Raw genomic sequence first — 14,110 nt, 5'->3', positions numbered from 1 at the left:
CGTGTGGAGAGACACTTGTCCATCCTCTAATCTAAAGTGCCAGGATCTGTTGCATGGTTCAGCCAATCACGGCGTCATAAAAACAGGGCTTTTGAAGGATCAGCTGTGCAAGGCGCTAATTATTGCCTGTCATAAGAAACTCTTACACCAAGAACATAGCTTGCGACTATGGGCTGTTTATGATGATGCTTATTATTATACACAGTGGGGACGGAAAGTATTCAGACCCCCTTACATTTTTCACTCTTTGTTATATTGCAGCCATTTGCTAAAATCGTTTAAGTTCATTTTTTTCCTCATTAATGTACACACAGCACCCCATATTGACAGAAAAACACAGAATTGTTGACATTTTTGCAGATTTATTAAAAAAGAAAAACTGAAATATCACATGGTCCTAAGTATTCAGACCCTTTGCTCAGTATTTAGTAGAAGCACCCTTTTGATCTAATACAGCCATGAGTCTTTTTGGGAAAGATGCAACAAGTTTTTCACGCCTGGATTTGGGGATCCTCTGCCATTCCTCCTTGCAGATCCTCTCCAGTTCTGTCAGGTTGGATGGTAAACGTTGGTGGACAGCCATTTTTAGGTCTCTCCAGAGATGCTCAATTGGGTTTAAGTCAGGGCTCTGGCTGGGCCATTCAAGAACAGTCACGGAGTTGTGAAGCCACTTCTTCGTTATTTTAGTTGTGTGCTTAGGGTCATTGTCTTGTTGGAAGGTAAACCTTCGGCCCAGGCTGAGGTCCTGAGCACTCTGGAGAAGGTTTTCATCCAGGATATCCCTGTACTTGGCCGCATTCATTTTTCCCTTGATTGCAACCAGTTGTCCTGTCCCTGCAGCTGAAAAACAACCCCACAGCATGATGCTGCCACCACCATGCTTCACTGTTGGGACTGTATTGGACAGGTGATAAGCAGTGCCTGGTTTTCTCCACACATACCGTTTAGAATTAAGGCCAAAAAGTTCTATCTTGGTCTCATCAGACCAAAGAATCTTATTTCTCACCATCTTGGAGTCCTTCAAGTGTTTTTTTAGCAAACTCCATGCAGGCTTCCATGTGTCTTGCACTAAGGAGAGGCTTCTGTCAGGCCACTCTGCCATAAAAGCCCCGACTGGTGGAGGGCTGCAGTGATGGTTGACCTTCTACAACTTTCTCCCATCTCCCGACTGCATCTCTGGAGCTCAGCCACAGTGATCTTCGGGTTCTTCTTTACCTCTCTCACCAAGGCTCTTCTCCCCTGATAGCTAAGAGCCGGTTCACACAGGGGCGACTTGTCAGGCGGCCTAGCCGCCTGACAAGTCGCCTCCCGTTCTGTACAATGGAACCGTTCTAATAGGAGCGACGCAAGTCGCTCCGACTTAGAAAAAGGTTCCTGTACTACTTCGGGGGCGACTTGGGGCGACTTGCATAGACTTCTATACAGAAGTCGTTTTGCAAGTCGCCGCGGAAGTCGTTTGCAGGTCGCCTCAGCGAGTCATGCCGCCCCTGTGTGAACCGGGGCTTAATTTGGCTGCTATGGAGGTCACTGTGCTCTTAGGAATCTTAAGTGCAGCAGAAATTTTTTGTAACCTTGGCCAGATCTGTGCCTTGCCACAATTCTGTCTCTGAGCTCTTCAGGCAGTTCCTTTGACCTCATGATTCTTATTTGCTCTGACATGCACTGTGAGCTGTAAGGTCTTATATAGACAGGCGTGTGGCTTTCCTAATCAAGTCCAATCAGTATAATCAAACACAGCTGGACTCAAATGAAGGTGTAGAACCATCTCAAGGATGATCAGAAGAAATGGACAGCATCTGAGTTAAATATATGAGTGTCACAGCAAAGGGTCTGAATACTTAGGACCATGTGATGTTTCAGTTTTTCTTTTTTAATAAATCTGCAAAAATGTCAACAATTCTGTGTTTTTCTGTCAATATGGGGTGCTGTGTGTACATTAATGAGGAAAAAAATGAACTTAAATGATTTTAGCAAATGGCTGCAATATAACAAAGAGTGAAAAATTTAAGGGTGTCTGAATACTTTCCGTCCCCACTGTAGACATACACTATACTGTCAAAAGTATTGGGACACCTGCCTTTACACGCACATGAACTTTAATGTCATCCCGTCTTAATCCGTAGGGTTCAATATTGAGGTGGCCCACCCTGCAGCTATAACAGCTTCAACTCTTCTGTGAAGGCTGTCCACAAGGTTTAGGAGTGTGTCTATGGGAATGTTTGACCATTCTTCCAGAAGTGGATTTGTGAGGTCAGGCACTGATGTTGGACGAGAAGGCTCACAGTCTCCGCTCTAATTCATCCCAAAGGTGTAGGCCAGTCAAGTTCCTCCACCCCAAACTCACTCATTCATGTCTTCCTGAACCTTGCTTTGTGCACTGGTGCACAAACAGTCAAGTTGGAAGAGGAACAGGATATCCCCAAACTGTTCCCACAAAGTTGGGAGCATAAAATTGTCCAAAATGTCTTGGTGTGCTCACGTCTTAAGAGTTTCTTTTCACTGGAACTAAGGGGCCAAGCCCAACCCATGAAAAACAACCCCACATCATAATCCCCCCTCCACCAAATGATATGGACAAATGCGCTACTGGAAGAATGGTCAAACATTCCCATAGACACACTCCTAAACCTTGTGGACAGCCTTCTCAGAAGAGTTGAAGCTGTTATAGCTGCAAAGGGTGGGCCAACTCAATATTGAACCATATGGACTAAGACTGGGCTGCCATTAAAGTTCTTGTGTGTATAAAGGCAGATATTCTAATACTTTTGAAATATAGTGTACAGTATGTCCAGAATTTAAACTTGATATGTGGTCATGTGGATGAGCGATGTTTTTCTGCTTTCAATGTGAATTTACATCTGCTATAATGAACATGCTGCTACAATCTGTTTTCCAGGTGGAACGTGCTCCCCTGTTCCTCTTATCTGAACACTATACAGGAGGTCCCCGAGTTAGGAACCTCCGACTTGTGAACAACTTCTACTTACGAACGGGAGGCGGCGTGACATTCTGCGTATGTGCGGCCACTTTTTGACGGCGGGCACATTGGAAAACATCGGAAAAAATCAGAAAACAGCGGAAAACAACGTCTGCGCATGCGTGGCTACTTGACAGAACATCAAAAACATTGGAAAACGACATCTCTGCCGTTCTGCGCATGCGTTTCCGACTTATGAACAAATCTGACTTAAGAACAAGCCGGCAGTCCCTAACCCATTCGTAACTCGGGGACTGCCTGTAGTGTGGTCGTAACTTTATGTTTAGCTTTAAAAAAAAAAAAAAAATCTGTACAGCTTTAGTCACATCACTTACCTGTAATGAAGTATGCCCCACCTTGTGCAGGCAGTAGGATCTTGGAGAATCTTTACTGCAGGAATGCCTGTCCTCTTCCTGTCTCTAAACTGTCAAAAGTTCTTACACAGTTTTTAACACTCTGGATATGGGAAGAGAATCTTAGGGCTAATAAGGCAATACAGTTAGTCCCTCCTGTATCCCGGGGGCGTGCAGCACAGCGATCAGTGGTGCAGTGTTTCACTTGGACACACAGCCTATGACGTAGGCTCTTTACCATGTGATTAGATGTTCGCACAGCTGATCACAGAGTAACTAGGACGCTGACAGCGTGTGAGTAGAGGAGAGCTGATAAGTGGCTTTCCTGACAGAGGAATTGGTGCTGATAATCAGTGCAATGATTATCGGTGCAGCCCCATCAGCAGTGCCCACCAGTAATGCCCATCAGTGCTGCCTTTCAGTGCCCATCAGTGATGCTTGTCAGTGCCTCCTCATCAGTGCTGCCTATCAGTGCCATCTATCTGTACCGCCCATCAGTGCCCATCTTTTCCACCTATCAGTGTCCATCAAGGCTGCCTATTAGTGCCCATCAGTGTTGCATATCAGTGCCGCCTATCAATGCCCATCTGTGCAGCCTCATCAGCGCACATCAGTGAAGAAGAAAAATTACTTGTTTACAAAGTTTTATAACAAAAACAAAGAAAACCTTCTTTTTTCAAAATTAAATTAAAGTACCTCTATATTGCAACACATTGTCCATCTTGGGAGCAAGCAAGAGAGGGTGGTTACAATCCTACATACAGTGGGACTATTGAGAACGAACGTAGCCACTCTAACAGGAAATCAGATCACAGCAGCAAATAAAAAGGGAATTTGGAGGAGGCTGAGAACAATAGAAGGTACATTTTTTGTAATTAGGTTTTTTTTTAAACCAGTAGTGTCACTTTAATTGTTCTTTTTTTTTTTTTTTGACTGCCCCACCTAGGAGGTATATGAGAAATGGCCAGGCTTTTAAAAAGAAACTGCAGTGTATGTTATTTAAAGTGGTTATAAAGGCTCAAGGTTTTTACCTTCATGCATTCTAAATGCATTCAAAGGTAAAAAACCTGTGTGCAGCAGCCCCCCTAATACTTACCTGAGCCCCATCTTGATCCAGCGATGTGCATGAGTGCAGCGGCTCTCCTGGATATCTTCCTCCTTTGATGAAACAGCAGCGGGAGCCATTGGCTCTCACTACTGTCAATCACAACCAGTGAGCTAGTAAGAAGAGTGCAAGGGCAAGACCGAGCCACGCTCCATGTGTGGATGGACACGCAGAGCAGAGGCTCGAGAGCCCCCATGGCAAGCTGCTTGCTATGGAGGCACTCGGTAGGAGGGGCCAGGAGCACCGGCAAGGGACCTGAGAAGAGGAGGATCTGGGTTGCTCTGTGAAAAGCACTGCACAGTGCAGGTAAGTAAAAATAGTTTGTTATTAAAAAAAATTATAAATAAATAAAGTCTGCCTTTAATATCACTTTAGGTTTTTTAAATAATCACCAAAAAAGTAATTTCTGATGTGACATCCTCTGTTTTATTATGCTGTTCCATATTTTAAGGTCTGTGTTTGATCGATTTTCCTCCAAATACTAAGTGCATATCAGTGACATCTGAAACTGCACATCCCTACTGAATAATTGCTGAATTACAAATATTGTGGCAGATAAATCAGTTCACATGTGTGCATTGTAATTGTGCACATAGCACTCTGCCCGTAGTCTCACTTTAAAGGAGAATATGGGAAATAAAAAAATAAAAAAAACATACTCACCTACTGTATATGGCTGCTGCATTAGTCTGATGCTGCAGCTGTCCCCCCGCTGGCTCTACACTGAGAACTGAGTGATCACATGATCACTGATCGCTCAGGTCTCTGTACACTCTGAGCAGAGAGTGGTGGTCCTCAGTCACTGGTTCTCTGCTCTGCTCCTGAAGCCCTCACTGGAGTGCCGGCTGTGGAGGGGATGGGAGCGGCTGGCTCAGGCTCTCAGTGGTGCTCTGAGAGGCTGAGCCAGCTGCCAGTCAGGCATGTGGGTGGAGCGCAACATTAAAGTCTGGACCGACTCTGTGACATCATTCGAAGCTGAATCTGGGTCACAGGAGAGCAGAAAAAAGTGCACGGCTGTGACCCAGAAGAGATGTATGGCCAAAGAACCTCCTTTTAAAGTAGATTTTAACCCAAGCCGAATGCCCTTTAGTTTGCTAAAGCATTGTATGAATGATAAACATTGTCCTTTTTTAAATAAAATAATTGTTTATCCTTTTTTTCGTCCTTTGTTGCATCTCAGTTCTGCTGATCTCTTGCAGTCTCTTTGCACCCACTTCCTCTCTACATGCACTTCATTGATGGCTACACCTCATTTCTCAGGGCAGTTTCCTAAAAGTGATACTAATAGAATATGAACATAAATTGCAATTACACAATGCCACACATATATAATCTTTCCAAGAAAAGAAATAGTGACTAAAATATTCCTTTTACAAAAAAACATGCTGCTGCCCATTTAAGAGCTCAACAAATTACAAATTAGTGTCTGCAAAAACAAAATATATACAAACATTTGGTCGCCACTTAAAGTTTGTATATAATTTGTTTATACAGACACTACTGGAATATGCCTGCATAAAGTATGTGTAGTCTCCACCAGAAACATGTGTGAATGGGTGACAACATCGGAGAACAATTGGGAGACAGCGATAGTGAGTGTTGTCACCCTGTAAGAGGATAACAGTGCCCGAACAAGGACATTTATGGAAGGAAATTTTTTTCATTTGTTTAACAAAAAAATAAAAAACCAAGTGGTGATTAAATACCACCAGAAGAAAGCTATGATAATTTTTTTTTTTGGGTACAGTGTTACATGACTGCACAATTGTCATTCAGTGCGACAACGCTGAAAGCTGAAAATTGGCCTGGGCAGGAAGTGGGTGAAAGTGCCCAATAAGCAAGTGGTTAAAATGAAAACATTTGAACAGAATGCTACTAGTGTATGGCCAACTTTATTTATCATTTAAACCCTCTCTGGCCAGTTCCCACTGTGCAGGAGGGTGCTTTGGATAGATGTTTTCCTACCAGCCCAGCACTTATTCTTATGTACACACATCATATTTACACACTAAGTACAAACCTATGTATATCATGGACAGGATGCAAATTCTGACATTTCAGAATGACATATTCTGATTTGATGTATTTAATTGTACAATTACAGTCCTACCATATTGTGGCTCATTACCAGTAAAATTATGCATGCTCAAAATTTTTAAAGAGACCTGGTCCCCCACTTTTGTGTTCCCTTTAAACATTGCTATTGTTTTTACCATTGGTGTAGCTTTCCATTTTAGTAGTCATTTGTCCCAAACATGCCTCCTTGTATGTGATACAAAACTCTATGATGTCACCCAGCAGACTGTGTACTTCCACCCTGGGACATAGGGTGTCCGTACATGTGCCCAGGAGATCAGCTCCGAAGTGCACTTCCTGTATGCTGTAAAATATACTTATGCCAAAAGATGGTTTTCCATTTCACAGCACACACCATCTGTATCTTCCCCTTATCTCCTCTTGTTGGGCCGAAGGGAAGAGAAGGATATGTAAGTTTATAAGGCGCTATGTTACTCTCTGCTGTCAACTAAGGTTTTTCAGAAATGACAGGGTCTCTTTAAAGCTGAACTCCGAGATAAGTCCATATTGTCTAAATACATTTGCCATGTGTATTCTTCCTTGAACCTTGGTGTGCTTTATGTATTTCTTCCACATCTGTGCAGTAATCCAGTGTGACACTTTGCCTCTGTGCAGGAGCTTTCTGTAATAAAGACCACTCACTACTGCTCTTTCTCCTTGTGCAGGGAGACTGGTCTTGTCTCCACCCACTCCTGTAGTTTTCTGCAGGTAGCCTGTGGTGGGTGGAGCCTGATGGGCCCCTTCCACAGCTCTGCTCTTTGCATAGACTATGTACAGCACAATGATAATGTCACTTTGTCAGGAACCATGAATCAGATGGAGACAGAAATGCAGTAAAAATCACACCTTTAAATATTGTGGTAAATATTGTGCAAATAGTAAACGTAGTCAAAACATAGCCAGGGTTCGATAATCAAAGCGGGTAGTCAGTGCAAGCCAGTAAATCAGAAAGCCAGAGATCAGCGTAGATAGAGACGGCGAACAGGATCAGGAGCCAGAAGAGATGTCAGCCAGGCAAGTCTTTAACAGTGACTTCAGTGACCACCACCTCTAGCTGGAATTCCTGCTCACCTCCCAATGTTGACCCCACTACAGTGTCACACACGCCTGTAGTAATATCTCTCAGGATGCCCCTGGGAAACCCTTCCTCCTCCTGGTGTTCCTGGACAAGACAGACCTCCTCTGTGTTCTCATGATATGAACCCCACTACAGAGTCACACACACCTGGTGAAATATCTCTCAGGATACCTCGGGAACACGAATCCTCATCACAGTGCACCTAGACAGCTCAGACCTCCTCCCGGGATCTCATTCAGTCCTGTGTAGCCTTATAAAACAAAGGAAAACCATAGTGCTCTCTGCTAATAACATTTCATAAAATTTAACTCAGGGATAAAATATCTACATACAAATGTGAAAAACATGCATATCAGCAATAATGATGAGAACGGAGAAAAACTTCCTGAATGGCTGCACCTCACACTTGTACGCTCTCTAATGAGCTTCTTCAGCAGGTCACTGAAAGTTGCACTACGGTGGAATTTTGTCAATATTTGGACTTTATTTATGAGTTTTTGGTTGCGCTACACCAGGGATCCTCAAACTACGGCCCTCCAGCTGTTGCAGAACTACACATCCCATGAGGCATTGTAAAACTCTGACATTCACAGACATGACTAGGCATGATGGGAATTGTAGTTCCTGAACACCTGGAGGGCCGCAGTTTGAAGACCCCTGCGCTACACTATATATATATATATATATATATATATATATATATATACACCCTGTTTCCCCGAAAATAAGACCTAGCGTGATTGTTGGTGATGGCTGCAATATAAGACCTACCCCCCCAAATAAGCCCAGGTTAAAGTCCTTGTAGGTCTTATTTTCAGGGTAGAGCTTATTTTCAGGGAAACAGGGTAGGGGTTATTTGGGGGGTAGGGCTTATATTGCAGCCATCACTGACAATCACGCTAGGTCTTATTTTCGGGGAAACAGGGTATATATATATATATATATATATATATATATATATATATATATATATATATATTATATTTTGTTTACTACCTATTGAGAGTCACAAGTAGATACACTCTAAGTGGTGTGGGCAGCAATCACGTCAAGACTATTAGTAGAATATTATATTGATTATTTTATTTTTATTTTCACAATCACATTGTTTATTGAGCTGATCATATATATTTTTTACTATTAAGTCTTTAACAGGAACACAGCAGAGGATCTTCAGATATGTTGACCAAGGCGAAGGCATGGGAGATATGAACCAGGCAGTTTATATAGCTAGAAGGGGCTGGCTGATAAACAGGAAATGATCACCAGGTGAGGCACTGAGGAACGATGAGTGCTGGCAATTAACCGACAGCTGAGCACTGAGAAGGGAGGGCTGAGCCCAGCCCTGACAGTACCCCCTCCTCAACTAAACCCCTCCCCCTCGGAGGGCCACCAGGTTTGAGGGGAATACATCTATGGAAAGCATGGAGGAGGACAGGAGCATGTATGTCTGAGGATGAGACCCAAGAGCGCTCCTCCGGACCGTACCCTTTCCAAAGAACCAGGTACTGTATGCACCCATGGAACCTACAGGAGTCAATGATTGATTGTATCTCATACTCCTCATGGTTCTCAACCTGAACCAGGCAAAGACGTGGTATCGAGGTGGTGAAGCGGTTGCACACCAAGGGTTTTAATAAGGAGACATGAAATACATTTGAAATACGCATGTTAGAAGGAAGGTCTAATGCGTAAGCCACTGGGTTGATCTTATGGAGAATACAGAAAGGCCCAATAAATCATGGTGCCAGTTTCTGTGAGGGAAAACGGAGTTGGTGGTTGCGAGATGACAGCCAAGCCCTCTCCCCAACCTAGTAGGAAGGCGCAGGTAGGTGCCTGCGGTCAGCATGGAGTCTGTACCTATCACTGGCACATTGCAAGGACTCTTGGACCTGTACCCAAGTGTAATGAAGACCACGGAGATGCTCCTCTAACGCAGGAATGCTTTGAGGAGCAAATGAGTCAGGCAACATGATGGTTAGAAAACCATAATTCACCAAAAACTGAGACAATCGGGAAGCGGTATTGATGGCACTATTGTGAGCAAACTCCGCCAAAGGTAAGAGGTCTGACCAGTTGTGGTGGTGGTGGCAGCATAGAAACTGCTCCAAGGCTTGGTTGGCTTGTTCTGCGGCCCCATTGGACGGCGGGTGATACACCAAGGAGAAGGTAAGATGAATTCTCAACTGTGCACAAAAGGCTCACCAAAATCTGAAGACAAAACTGGCTACCCCTGTCCGAGATGATAACCTTGGGAAGCCCATGTAATTTAAAGCTCTCCCGAGCAAAAATGGACGCCAGTTCTTTGTATGTGGGCAACTTCTTAAGTGGAATACAATGTGACATTTTTGAGAACCGGTCAACCACCATAAGAATAACTGTGTTGCCCTGGGAGTTGAGTAACGCCACAATAAAATCCATAGACAGGTGGATCCAAGGCCTCTCTTCATTGGGTATGGGTTGTAGGAGACCCACTGGAAGGTGTTGTGGTGTCTTACACTAAGCAGACACGGAACAAGCAGCTATTAAAGGGGCTACATCCACGCAGAGACTAGGCCACCAGAATTGTTGGGAAATGGCTGGGTGGGTGGCCAGCTGCCTTGGGAGAATGGTAAGTCTGGAGCAAAGCAGTGCGGAGACTCTCAAGGACAAAGCAGCGGTAACAAGGTTTCTTGGGAGGAGAGTGAATCTGATCGGCAAGCATTCTGTCACCTAAGGGTGAAGTGAGACTGGTACAAACAGTGGCCAGAATACAATCGGGAGGTATCACAGGAACAGGAACCGACTCCATCTTGAAAGAGGAGGAAAACTGTCGCAACAATGCATCAGCCCTTACATTCTTGGTACCGGGTAAGAAAGAGACTATGTAATTGAAGCTTGACAGAAAAAGAGCCCATCGCGCCCTTCTGGGAGATAAACATTTTGCCTCAGACAAGAATGTGAGATTCTTGTGATGAGTCAAAATGAGAACCGGCACAGTGGTACCTTTGAGGAGATGCCTCCATTCTTTAAGAGCTAAAATGATCGCTAAAAATTGTCCCCAATTTTGTAATTGCATTCCGCAGGAGACAATTTCTTGGAAAAGTAGCCACAAGGAGGCATAGCGCTCTCAGGGGTAGGACATTGAGACAGAGGGGAACCAACTCCAATCTCAGATGCATCAACCTCAAGAATGAAGGGTAATGTGGGATCAGGATGTGACAACACAGGGGCTGAAACAAATGCAGCCTTGGAGAGACTCAAAGGATATATTGGAATCCGGAGACCAATTCTGAGAGTTACCATCCATTCTGGTCATATCAGTCAGGGGTTTGACCAGAGAAGAAAAGTTACGAATAAACGTCTGATAATTGGCAAAGCCAATAAAACGTGTAGCAGACGTAGACCGACGGGTCAAGGCCACTGTAGGACTGCAGATAGTTTCTCTGGGTCCATCGAAAAACCAGCAGTAGAAATGACATAACCCAGAAATGTAACCTGTTCATGATGGAACTCGCACTTTTCCAACTTGTAATACAAGTTATTATCGCTCAGCCTCTGTAGCACACGGGAGACATCTGTGTGGTGGCTCTCTAGGGAATTAGAGTATATGAGAATGTCGTAGAGATAAACCACCACACATTGCTACATCGTTGACAAATTCCTGAAAAACTGCAGGAGCTTTGCAAAGACTAAACGGCATTACAAGGTATTCATAATGTCTTGTCCTAGTATTAATTCCAAAACACCTAGTACCAAAAGGCACGGTTGAAAAAACCCCTTCGGTTCTATTATAGACAGACCAAAACATGGAGTATAAAAAGGTATACATTTATTAAGATATGACAATAATATACATATAGAAAAAATACATGACACGTAAAAAAACAGTTTCTGGTACCCAATATGATACAGTTGTATGAGCTGGTCACTGTCCCGGTGCAGGATGGACTAGTGGCGGTCAATACAGTGTATAACACCTTACATGTTACGGACTACGTCCTTCTTCAGAGGTTTAGTTATTGGTTCAGATGGGTACAGATTTTCTACAATAAAGAAGGTATGCAAGTAATACAATATTAGTGTAGAGTAATATAAGTCAGTACTATATCAGTTGCAACTTCTCCAGATCTGTAGGTATGTCTCGGGCTGCTATCTCATCTTTCATGTTATCTGAGAGACCATGAGAAAAAGCAGCCACGAGGGCCTCATTGTTCCAAGCGACTATTGCTGCCAGAGTACAGAATTCAATGGCGTAATCAGCAACAGTTCTCGTACTCTGATGGACATGAGGCTCTTGGCAGCAGAAGTGGAGGGAGCGGAATGTCAAATACCCTTTTAAAGGAAGCCACAATGTCAGGAATGGTTCCTCCTGCTGGTAGCATTGTCAGACATTGGGCGCGCAGTACTGGCGCCCACCAGCGGGTGGTTCCTGGCAGTGTGGAGCCGACATCATCTCCTGCGATCAGGTGTCACCTGAGCCTGATTGCAGGAGATGTGTATAAATACCCAGCAAGCACACACACACACACACCTTGCCTTGGTATCGTCCTTGTGCCCTGACCTGAAAGCTCTGAACCTGATCCTGTCTCTAACTTGACACCTGTACCCTGTGCCTTGTACCTGTATCTGTACCGGTCCCTCCTGTGATCATGTTACCCTTAATTTTTGCCCTTCTGCCTGATCCATCCATCCTCTCCTTGTCCTGTTTGTTCCCTGTCCCCATCTGCTGATCTCCCGTTGATGACCCTGGCCTGGCTACGTTTACGATTCTGGCATTCCCCTATTATTGTATATACTTGTCTGACTGTTATTATTTGTAGGTCTCTATTTGGTATTGGTTATTGTGCACTGTGTGATATTGGAGGTGGTTGTATTTATATATTTTCACTTATCGTGAATAAATCATAATATTTTCACCTTACATGCGTTTTGTTCCGCTGTTGCTGTCCACACAGTTCTGGTCACACCTGATACGTGACGCAGAAACTCTGGGTAACTTAGGACAATGGATTTTTGCATCTCCCATAGAGGGTTTGCCCAAGCCAAGACTCTATCAGAAAGCAAAGAAATGATGAAGTAATATAATAATAATAATAATAAAAAGCCTACTTTGCTTCTGTCCATGGGGAACGCTTGGGGCAGCATTTCAAAGTATATCCCAACCTGGTTGAAAAAACCTCTGCATTGAACTTGATCGGCCCCAAATCACTGGGGAAGAGGAGTGGAACCGGACATACCTCTTACAGAGGTAAAATTTGAGGCGGGTGCCTTCTCATAGACTGGAGCAGCAGCAGGGATGGCCTGCAACACTGGTTGTACCGGAACCATAGTGAAAGGATCCAAGTGAGCAGTGTGAATCAGGAGCGTCTGTAATGCTATGGCAAACTGATCCATGCGGTGATCCAGCTCATTCAATCTCGAAAAAATATTACCACTTTGCCTGCATCTTCTGAATTCATGGCCTTCGCCTACTGTCAGGAACTAAGAATCAGACGGAGACAGAAAATGGAGTAAAAATCACACCTTTTAATATAATGGTAAAAATGGTGCAAATAGTAAACGTAGTCAAAACATGGCCAGGGTTCAGTAATCAAAGCGGGTAGTCAATGCAAACTAGTTAATCAGGAAGCCAGAGATCAGCGTAGATGGAGACAGCAAACTGGATCAGGATCCAGAAGGGATATCAGCCAGGGACGTCTTTAACAGGAACACAGCAGAGGATCTTCAGATATGTTGACCAAGGCGAACGCATGGGAGATATGAACCAGGCAGTTTAAATAGCCAGAAGGGGCTGGCTGACGAGCAGGAAATGATCACCAGGTGAGGCACTGAGGAACGATCATTGCTGGCAATTAACTGACAGCTGAGCACTGAGAAGGGAGGGCTGAGCCCAGTCCTGACACACTTCTACTTTACAAGGTATTATCTGGTAAAAAATGTGAATAAAATCTGTGCACATGGAAATCAGTGTGTAAAACTGCTGCTACCCAATAAAGTGTAGAATAACACTTGCAAACATTATTGTAAAATGAAGGGGGCACTAGTGGTAATTAAATGTGATCATCCAAAAATAAATAAATATGTTTAAAAAAATGCAAATAAAGGACCGATGACTGTGTATGATCAAATACAAACAAATGCTAATGCCAATCTCAATAATATATAAAATAAACCAACCATATACTGTTTTTAAAATGTAAAACAAGTGAGTAACACCAATTCCCATTAGTGTAAACAAAGTCCTCCTGATGACGTCAGTGTGATGAAGCGCGTTGAGAGAAAAACAAGGTGTGCCAAAAACCAAGTGCAGCAGAAGATGCAACAAATGGTATATTTAATTATAATCAGCCAAATGGCTACTCACACTAATATAAAGATCGTATAACAGTAAAATACTGTGGTCACTCAGTGGGTCCCCGGTGGATGGTGGTGTGTAGGTATTAACAGGAGAGGAGAGGAAAAACCGGCCGGACATCCGTCTGCCAGGGCTGGGTTCAGCCCTTCTGTCATGGTTATGCAATAGAGTTTCTCTGTCAGCT

The sequence above is a fragment of the Aquarana catesbeiana genome, linkage group LG09 (assembly GCF_042186555.1).
Source record: "Aquarana catesbeiana isolate 2022-GZ linkage group LG09, ASM4218655v1, whole genome shotgun sequence".
Taxonomy (NCBI): domain Eukaryota; kingdom Metazoa; phylum Chordata; class Amphibia; order Anura; family Ranidae; genus Aquarana; species Aquarana catesbeiana.
This window is presented reverse-complemented; position numbering follows the sequence as displayed.